Here is a 9877-nt window from a genome sequence, read left to right as displayed (position 1 = left end):
TTATGATTAAAAAAATCTAAAATAAAAAATTTAAACTAAATATAAATGAATCGGTGATTAATCATTGATTAAGTATGTCATAGATGAACTTATTAGGTTTGATATTGAGAATGAGGTATTGATTACATTTTTAATTGACGACGATGAACCTCAATCCATTGAGGAAACATTGGGATCTAGAGTTAGAGAAAAATGAAAAACTGCAATGGTTGAAGAGATGAAATATTGGGAATAAGTGGATTCTCAAAATAAAGAGGAAAGCTGATGGATCGATTAATAGATACAAAACTCGTTTAGTTGCAAAAGGATATACCCAAATGGAGGGTATTGATTTTGAAAAGACATTTTCTCCTGTAGTGAAATTTGTGTCAATATGAGTTATTTTGGTCTTTGTGGCACATTATGACTTAGAATTATATCAAATGGATGTAAAAATTATTTTCCTTAACGGTGATCTTGACGAAGAAATCTATATGGTTAAGTCAGAAGGTTTCATTGTTGAATGCCAAGAGCAGAAAGTATATAGACTTAGAAAGTTTATATATGAGCTAAAGCAAGCGTCAAGACAATGAAATATAATATTTAACGAAGTCGTTTTATCTTATGGTTTCGAGATGATCAATGATGATCATTATGTTTTCCTGAAAAGGGAAAAAGGAAAGTATGTCATTTTATCATTATATATTGATGATATGCTGATAACTGGAAATGAAATAGGATATGTGAATGAAGTCAAGAAGTGATTGTCATCACAATTTGATACAACGGATATGGGAGAAACTGAATACATCTTAGGAGTGAAGATCATAAGAGATCGTCCTAAAAGACTTTTGGGTCTGTCACAAGAGTCTTATATAAATAAGATGTTACATCATTTCAGCATGTCAAATTGCAACGTAGAACATACACCTATTGTGAAAGGTACTATTTTGAGTAAGAGTACGTGTCCTAAAATTTTAGAGGAAATAGTTGAGATGAATAAAAAATCATATGACATTGCTATTAGTAGTTTGATGTACACTATGTTGTGTACATGTCCCGATATCAACTATGTTGTGGGCTTGGTCAGTTGCTTCCAGTCAAACCCAGGACCGAGACACTGGAATGCGGTAAAAATGATATTCAGATATCTGAAGGCGACAACAGATTATTGTCTCTATTTTCAAGGATCATATATGAGTCTAAAAGATTATTCAGATGCAGATTGGACTGAGGATCTGGATGATAGAAAATCCACATCAGGCTATGCATCCTTGCTGAATGGTGGCGTCATATCTTGGAACAACAAGACGACCACCACCAAGGAAAAGAAGAGAAGAATACTAGATGATATGTTCTATTTTTTTTTTGAGGTGAGACACCTCTACCCTCTTTTTTATATTCCTTGGTCTTGGCAAATAAGGAAAGTTTTAATAAAAACTTCCTTATTTTCTTTGCCTATGGTTAATAAAGAGGATTTAATTAAAAATTTCCTTTTAGCCCTTTAATGTGGCCGACCCCTACATGTCCTCCATACAAGGAAAGTTTTAAACACAAAATTAAAACTTCCTAATTTGTTTCCAACTCTAGTAGGACCGGATAATTTTTTATCTCAATAACCAGACCAACCCGATCCGCGATCATCCCTACTTGTCGCAACTACTGTCGCCAGTAGCTGCTACAACGTGTAATGAATAATGTCTATTATTATTTTAAAATATTTTATTTTATTTTTTTTTATATTTATATTTTATATTTAATTGGATATAGGGTCAGATATCAAATAACTGACAACCCATTGGATATCTAATACATAATAACCGCCAAATATATGATCGGATGTAGGTCCTGATATTGTATTATCTTATCTAGAAGGGTCGGATAGCTTTTTACCCTAATAACCGAACCAACCCGATTCACGATCACCCCTATTACAAACTACTTGATGCATGATTTTCTTCTACTTTATACCAAGAAAAGTTATGGTCAGCCTCTAAGGTATTTAACAAATAAAGTGCAAGTCTCCCTAGCTTAGTTAGAGGATGATACGTTTACTATAATGAGATAGAGATTAAATTTTGACATGCTCATGCTCTCCGGAAAAATCTTCTCTCACCCTTATCATTTGCCGATCAGCTATAGATTGACTTTGTGATTTATCTTCTTTCATATAATTTGGGAGCGAATTATAAAATAGTATTTGGGGTGAGTATAATTATATTTTTTTACCACAAAAGAAATAAAGTGCAAATAGAAATTCTAAAAAATAATAAGATAATTTGGATGCAAATTGCTAGCAAGATTGATCGATCGAGCAAAACAGTAAAATATTAATCAGGTGGAAGAGGTTAAATATCGTAGCTAAGCTACCACAGATTCATTTTAGAAGCACATCAATGTATGCAGTAACTAATATATACTTAGGATAATAGACAACAATGTTGTTGTAGCAAAGGATAAGTATCCTCATCACATACGCCCTACATATTTGACTTTTTAAATTATAAAAGGAAGGTAAATTATAGAATTATCTTATAATTATCTGTCAAATTAATTAGGAGATGAGAGAGATTACCTTGAAAGCCTTGGGAATCTCCTTATGTATAAAATCTATGAATAAATAACTACAATTTGATAATTGATCATTTACAACAAATTTTAAAGTTAGAAATATATATTTTTAAAGAAAATAGAACCTATTAAAATGAACTATGATTCGATGGGATTAAACTTGCTTTCCAATTTGATTGCCAAAAATAGTGGCAGTTTTTTATAATCCTAAAGGCTGATGAGAGAAATATGCCTCAGCCTACAAGTTAATGAAATTTAAAACCATTATTAATAATCTAGATCACAAAAAGTTTGACTGGCCTATTAGCTCAGTTGGTTAGAGCGTCGTGCTAATAACGCGAAGGTCGCAGGTTCGAAACCTGCATGGGCCACTTTTCCGTTTTTGACAATAATTCATTTATGTATGGGGATATATTACGGCCCTTTTACAAATGGAATGGGCTGTACTGAGATTCTTTATATATGGTAATAATTATTTATAAATTGGCCAGTTATTATGGGCCTCTATAACGGTCCTTTTTATGAAACGGGCTGGACTGGCATTCTTTTATGAAGAAACATAAATTATTTAAGAACACGTGTATTTAGCACAGCGGGAACAAAAATGCAACTAATTGAATAGACAGACTCATCAAGCTAGTTAGGTTAGGCCAACTAATTGAACCGTATTAGAGCTAATTAGGTGTCATAGGTGTCATAGCCGTATTAGAGCTAATTATTCTTTTCCTTTTTTTTGGTAAACAAAGAGAAATAATATAGTAAAATTAAAATAAAATAATACTAACAATTTTATTTTATTTGGTTCACAATCCATCATACTTGTTTAAGGTATGTACTTGTTAAGTACTTTTGTTAAGTAATTCATTAAGAGTTTGATAAATACAAGATATCTTATTACAAATAAGGAAATGAAATTTAATAGAAAAAACAATTATATAAAAGAGTATAGACTTGGAGATTATTGTCGGAGTAGCGTTTTAACGTTGTAGCAGAGTTTTAGAGTAGCACGAGCGTTGTTTGAGCATAGAAGAATGGTGTAAAAGGCTATTGGTTGAAGATGCTTTTATAGGCCATTCCAGGTACCTCCATTGAGGCTTATTCGATTTATCTTCGTCACCAACTTCTCTATTTTCAGGCCCTAGACTACTCCCGGGCACTTGGATTGCTAACGTGACAGCACCTCGTTGGAGCTCTATCATGGTCGAGTCTATGTCGTCCCAGGCCCCTAAATCCCTTCCAAGCGCCTGGATGCTATCGTGCACCGACCAATCAGAGACTGTCACCTCATCTTGCCGTAAGCCGAGGTGATTAGGGTGCCTGAATCCCTTCAGACACTTGTAATAGCTTAGAGAGCTTAGATCCCTTTCAGGTGCCTAGATCAGCTCTTCCAAACTTTTTGACTTCTGCATCACAGAGTTAACACAGAAAATATGATAATATGAAATAAAATGATTTGATAGTCTTTGGACTGTCCAGTTTTGACTTTCGAATTTTCGCTGAAATCTTAGATCAGATCGACACCTACTATTCCTTCAACGGAAAACATGTCTTCACATACTCATCTTCGAAGAGTTTACCTATTGCCAAATATCTGGTATTCCAGACCTGTTTGGACTTTTGCTCAGCGTTTAATCTTAACTTTTAGGAATTCTTGCTAGATATCCAGTCCTCAACTCACCTAGACTTCTGCTTGGTGTCCTTGACCCCCAAGGATTCTTGTCTAGTGTCCTCGACCCCTATGACTTCTGTCCGACGTCCTAGATTTACTAAGATTTCTGTTTAATCCACTTGACCAAGACTTCCTTGCCCAGTTCATGACCAGGATTTTCTTTCTCAATCCATTTGATCACGACTTCTTTATTGATTTAGCATCAACTAGTTAAATCACAAATAATTTTTAACTTTAAATCTTTGTCAACATTAAAAGTAAATTTGATTATATGATATTTCCAGCACCAACGACACTTTCCAATATCCCATCATCTTAAGTGGAGGAAGGGGGTAAGTTTAAGATACAAAAATAATGACAATTTTGTCACATCATATTGAAGCAAAATTAGCAATTTGGCCAAACAGTATCAAGGCAAATCTTGATTATTCTTTTTTTTCACTTTACCCGTATAAGGAGGATTCTTTAACAAAGACCTAGGTAAAGGCCGCAAGATGACAATCCTATTTTACTGAAGTTTTTTATCGGTCATCAGGATAAATTGAGAAGTGCACATGATGACCAATCCAAAAGCCTAACATTCTTTAATTACGCTCTCCTTTAGTTACACTTTAATTATCCATTTTAATTTAAAGTGATTGATTTAAGATCTCGGGAAAAGTTCATTGGAAAGAGAAATTATTGTCAAAGAGAAAATGTTATAATAATAATAATAATAAGGTATATTGCAATTGTATAGAGCTTAAATATACTTTTATTGACAACACTGATCAAGCGGAGCAACCATATTTAATTAAGTGATTAAATCATATGGAGTGAACAAACTTCTCAAATTCTGTCCAGGTAACTTTTTCTATCATTAGAGCATATACCTTGTAAAAAAGTGGAAAAAATTCACTTTTACCTACAACATTAATCAAGTAGAGCAATCTTAATTAGTCAATCAAGTTATTTAAGTCATATCTGTTAGAAATTTAAATCATCCTTTGTATTAAATAAATAAGATAACTACATGCGGAAAAATAAATCGATTATTATCTCCACAGTCATTAAATTTTGAAGAACGCTTGAACACGACCCCAGGGCTATCGTATAATGGAAAGACGTATAATTGTCACCTAAATACTCATGGTTCGATTCCCAGTTACGATACATTTATAGGGATTTTTTCTCCAAATGAGACTCACAATCAAGAGATGTTGGGCTTCTGGGCCGCCCGTCAAGCGCACTTCCTGATTTACCCAAATAACCTGTGGAAACTTCCATGGGGTCGAGCCAGTCGTCCCAGGTTCGACGTTACCTACCTAGTTAATCATTTTTTTTAGAACATTTGAGCACCATTTTTGTTGTTTAATACTTTAGAGTCTTCTGAACACTCCAAACCTTTTCTATATATGGTGTTATTATTCTTTAAAGGTGTGCATATTTAGGATCCTAAAGACCACTATTAATAAGAACTCATTACCATCATTGAGTCATCCCCAGGGCGTAGCACAGATGGGGAGTGCATGGTTCTGTGGCTGAAAGGTCCAGGGGTCGATCCCCGGGGTGTCACTGCCTGGGGTTAACGTCTCCGCTATGCACTTTCCACCTGTGTACCTGCATTTACCTCCCTCCATATCCGTGGGACCGGCTCTAGGGGGGCCGCTGATGTGGCGGTTCCACATTTTTTTCATTACCATCATTGAGTCAATTCTTAATATTGTGGCAAATCATAATAAGATAATCATATCATATAAAAAGATATGATATGCATATTAAGGTAAGATTAATTTCAATTAATTATGTACATTTAAATTTATAATATATGACCTTTTAATTAAGATAAAAAATTGTGTATAAATAAAATCTTAACCAATATGTGCCACTTAATAAAGAAAAATTTATAATCAAGATAAAATATTTCTAACGTTCTCCCACTTAGACATATATGTATCTCACCATTCACTAAATGAGTAAACGTTAGTATTATCTTCCATGTATTATATTGTATCATGCTTCTCAACTAATATATCTTAATGAATAAACCTTATATATTTAAGGTCAATTTTAGTGATATTTCTCAAATTAATTAATGTGCGCACAAATATTAGAAAAATATCATAATTGAATTTCATTAACAACCAAATTATTTTAACAACAAAAATTATATAAGGGAACTAAGTCTCATCCTCTTTACATGATCCTTAAATTTCAACAGTGACATACCTTTAGTTAAAGGATTAGTAATTATCAATTCTATGCTAATGTGTTTAATAACCACCGTCTTATCTCTAACACATTCTTTTATGTCTAGATACTTAATGCTTATATGCTTAATTCAACTCCCACTTTTATTATTATTAGTCATAAAGACAATAGTTGAATTATCATAATATATACTTAATGGTTTAGAAATAGAATCTCGAAATGAAACTCTTCATCCAAAAACCATGTGAGATCGCCTAAAAATAAGATACAAACTCAGCCTTCATAGTGGAAGTGACAGTCAACGTCTGCTTTGCACTTCTCCAAAATACAGCTCCACCAGCTAATATAAAACTATATCCGGAAGTTTATCGACAATACCGATTAAGCCGAGCAACCCTCGCCAATCAAATAATTCAAGTCATATGGGATGGGCAAACTTACGTGCCTTGTGAAAAATCTTCACTTTTATGACAACACTTAATAGGGTTGAAAAGAAGGGAAGGAGATAATTGCAAGATTAGAAGAGACCATGACTCAAAATTCTATATAGGAAACATACGAAACATCACACTATAGGAAGGGTAGAATAGTTCATACGGATTAAGTTGGCCATAACTCATAAACCACACAACCATTTAATATGAGATAAACCCTAATAGAGTTGCTTAGTAGTACATGATGCCCTTGCAAATAGTGACTTTATTATAATTTTTATTGAGAGAATTCTTAATTAGATAGGAACGAGCAACTATTCATTAATTGAATCAAAAGTTTTTACTATTAGGTATAACAAGAACTTATTTTCTCATTCTGGTTGAATTGAGATTACAATGAAGGAGATGAGGGTGAAATTGTCTTTAGAGGAGTTGATCCAAATCACATATATGTCTCAATCACTTAGAAAGAATATTGGTAAATTTGTGTCTTGAGTTTTATCTTGACTAATCAACTACTGTTTCATATAAAATGACTTCACAACATTATACAAAATTGAATTGGCATTACATGCAAACTGATTTATTTCATTCTCATTCTTCTATTCATGTCTTCTATATCACAATTTAGCTACTCACACATTTCCAAATCTAAGGAGATAAGAAAAAACAAGACAAAACTGAGAATCATGTCTTTTTCAGGCAGTTCGGATCTTCAAAGAACACGTTCGGAAATGAAGACAGGTCTTACAGACATGCTCCAACAAGAGAGCTACGAGACCAACACCTACCGTGAAGGAAGAAATTGAAGAAGGGGGAGCAGAAAAGGTGTCAACCAACAAATACAAAAAATAGTTAGAAAAAAAGAAGGATGTAGTCATAGGCGGAGCCACGTGATAGCCTACCCGGGCTGTAGCCCAGAGACCCAACGCCAATGACAAAGACGAGCTGTGGATTTTTTTATGGGAGAAAGAAAAAAATAATAGCTAAAGAGGAAGCTAGGTCGGTAAGAAATGGAAAGAAAACAAAGTAGATTTGAGAGCATTTGCCAACTTTACCGTTGGGTTCAAAATTTTATTTTCGCCTTTACATTGAAGGGAAAAACAATGGAAAAAGATTTTTTTTATTTCTTTTTCTTAAAATGGAACAGAATTTGAGAAAACAATAATTTGCATTTAACATAAATAAAATAGTATTTAGTTTTGTCAAAGTAAATAAAATGGGAAAAGTTGTTCGAAGAAATAATAGTTTAATTAGTTCCTTCCTAACTGTCTTTTAAAATAATAATATAAAAATACAAAAAAGGGCAATGCAGAAGGGATTGATTGTATTACTCATTACAGCAGAGGTTCGATTAATGTTTTGAAAATTGGATTTGACGCCTTGTTCGGCTGTTAAATCAGGAAGCAGAAGCAAACTCAATAATTAAACTAAGTTACTCGAAAAGTATATAAGAAAGAAATAGCAATGTGAAAAAAATTTGATTGCACAGTTAGATGACGTTGAATCTCGGATGATCAATTTGGCTCTATGAAAATTTTTCATCAGTTATCATGATAAATTAGAAAGTACTTGGGATGGATAGCCCAAAAGCTCTATATTTCTTGATCGTGAGTCTCATTTGGAGGAAAAATTCCTATAAATATACTATAGTGAATATCTGGATGATAACTGAATATTCTTCGATTATATTATAACCCTGAGGATAGCAAAGCTCTTAGACAAACTACTTGATGCATGATTTTCTTCTACTTTAGACCAAGATAAGGTATGGTTTCTAAGGTATGTAACAAATAAAGTGTAAGTCTCTCGGTCTACTCCGTTAGTTAGAGGATGACAAATTTATTATAATGAGATAGAGATTAAATTTCAATGGATCCATGCTCTCAGGAAAAATCGCTTCTCACCCCTAACCACTTGTCGGTCAGTTATAACCTAACCCTGTGATTTACTTTCCTTCATATAATTTAGGGACGAACTATAAGAGAACGTCTAGGGTAGCATAATTATATTTTATTTTTACTACAAAAGAAATAGTGTAAATAGAAATTCTAAAAAAATAATAAGATAATTTAGACACTAACCTTACATTGGCAAAAGGTGGAACCGTCACCCTAGCGGCCCCTTGGTCCCGGCCCCACAAGATTCCAGAGGGAGTAAATCACGGTTAATACTGGGCAGGAAAGGTGACTGGGGGCCGAAGGAATTTTTGGCACAGCAGACTAGGGTTTTATCCTTGTGTGCAACTGGTGACTTTCGACCCATGACTTCATTGGTAAGCTACAGACACCTAACCAGCTGATCCAGCCCGTGGGGATCAGACACTAACCTTACATGCATTCACGGTACGTGGCAAAGCTTCATATAAATATATAAATGATTGATAAAAACAAGATTTACCTTGAAAGCCTTAACTTGGGGAATCTCCTCAGAAATAAAATCTATGAATAAATAGTCATAATTTGATAATTGACATTTACATCAAAGTCTAAAGTTAGAAATATATATTTTTAAAGAAAATAGAACCTATTAAAATGAACTATGGTTCGATGGGATTAAACTTGCTTTCCAATTGGACTGTCAAAAATAGTGGTAGCTTTTTATAATCCTAAAGGCTGATGAGAGAAATATGTCTCAGCCTACATTAAGTTAATGAAATTATAAACCATTATTAATATATGGCTCATCGTAAATTCAACTGGCCTATTAGCTCAGTTGGTTAGAGCGTCGTGCTAATAACGCGAAGGTCGCAGGTTCGAAACCTGCATGGGCCACTTTCTCGTTTTTGACAATAATTCATTTATTGTCTCAGCCTACATTAAGTTAATGAAATTAAAAACCATTATTAATATTTTGTCTCACCTAAAATTCAACTGGCCTATTAGCTCAGTTGGTTAGAGCATCGTGTTAATAATGCGAAGATCGCAGGTTCAAAACCTGCATCGGCCATTTAGTCGTTTTTGACAATAATTGTTTATGTATGGGCCTATGTGACGGTCCTTTTATGAAATGGTCTGTACTGAAATTCTTTATA

The 9877-nt window shown here is 33.6% G+C and overlaps 2 non-coding genes across 2 annotated transcripts; both read left to right on the top strand.

The window, feature by feature from the left end:
* The first annotated feature begins 2847 nt into the window (after positions 1-2847).
* Positions 2848-2921, top strand: TRNAI-AAU. The gene has a single exon. It is a non-coding gene; the product is annotated as a tRNA-Ile (tRNA).
* A 6622-nt stretch (positions 2922-9543) lies between these two features.
* On the top strand, positions 9544-9617 carry TRNAI-AAU. The gene has a single exon. It is a non-coding gene; the product is annotated as a tRNA-Ile (tRNA).
* The last annotated feature ends 260 nt before the right edge of the window (positions 9618-9877 follow it).

This window comes from Zingiber officinale, chromosome 2A, assembly GCF_018446385.1.
Source record: "Zingiber officinale cultivar Zhangliang chromosome 2A, Zo_v1.1, whole genome shotgun sequence".
Classification (NCBI taxonomy): domain Eukaryota; kingdom Viridiplantae; phylum Streptophyta; class Magnoliopsida; order Zingiberales; family Zingiberaceae; genus Zingiber; species Zingiber officinale.
This window is presented reverse-complemented; position numbering and strand designations above follow the sequence as displayed.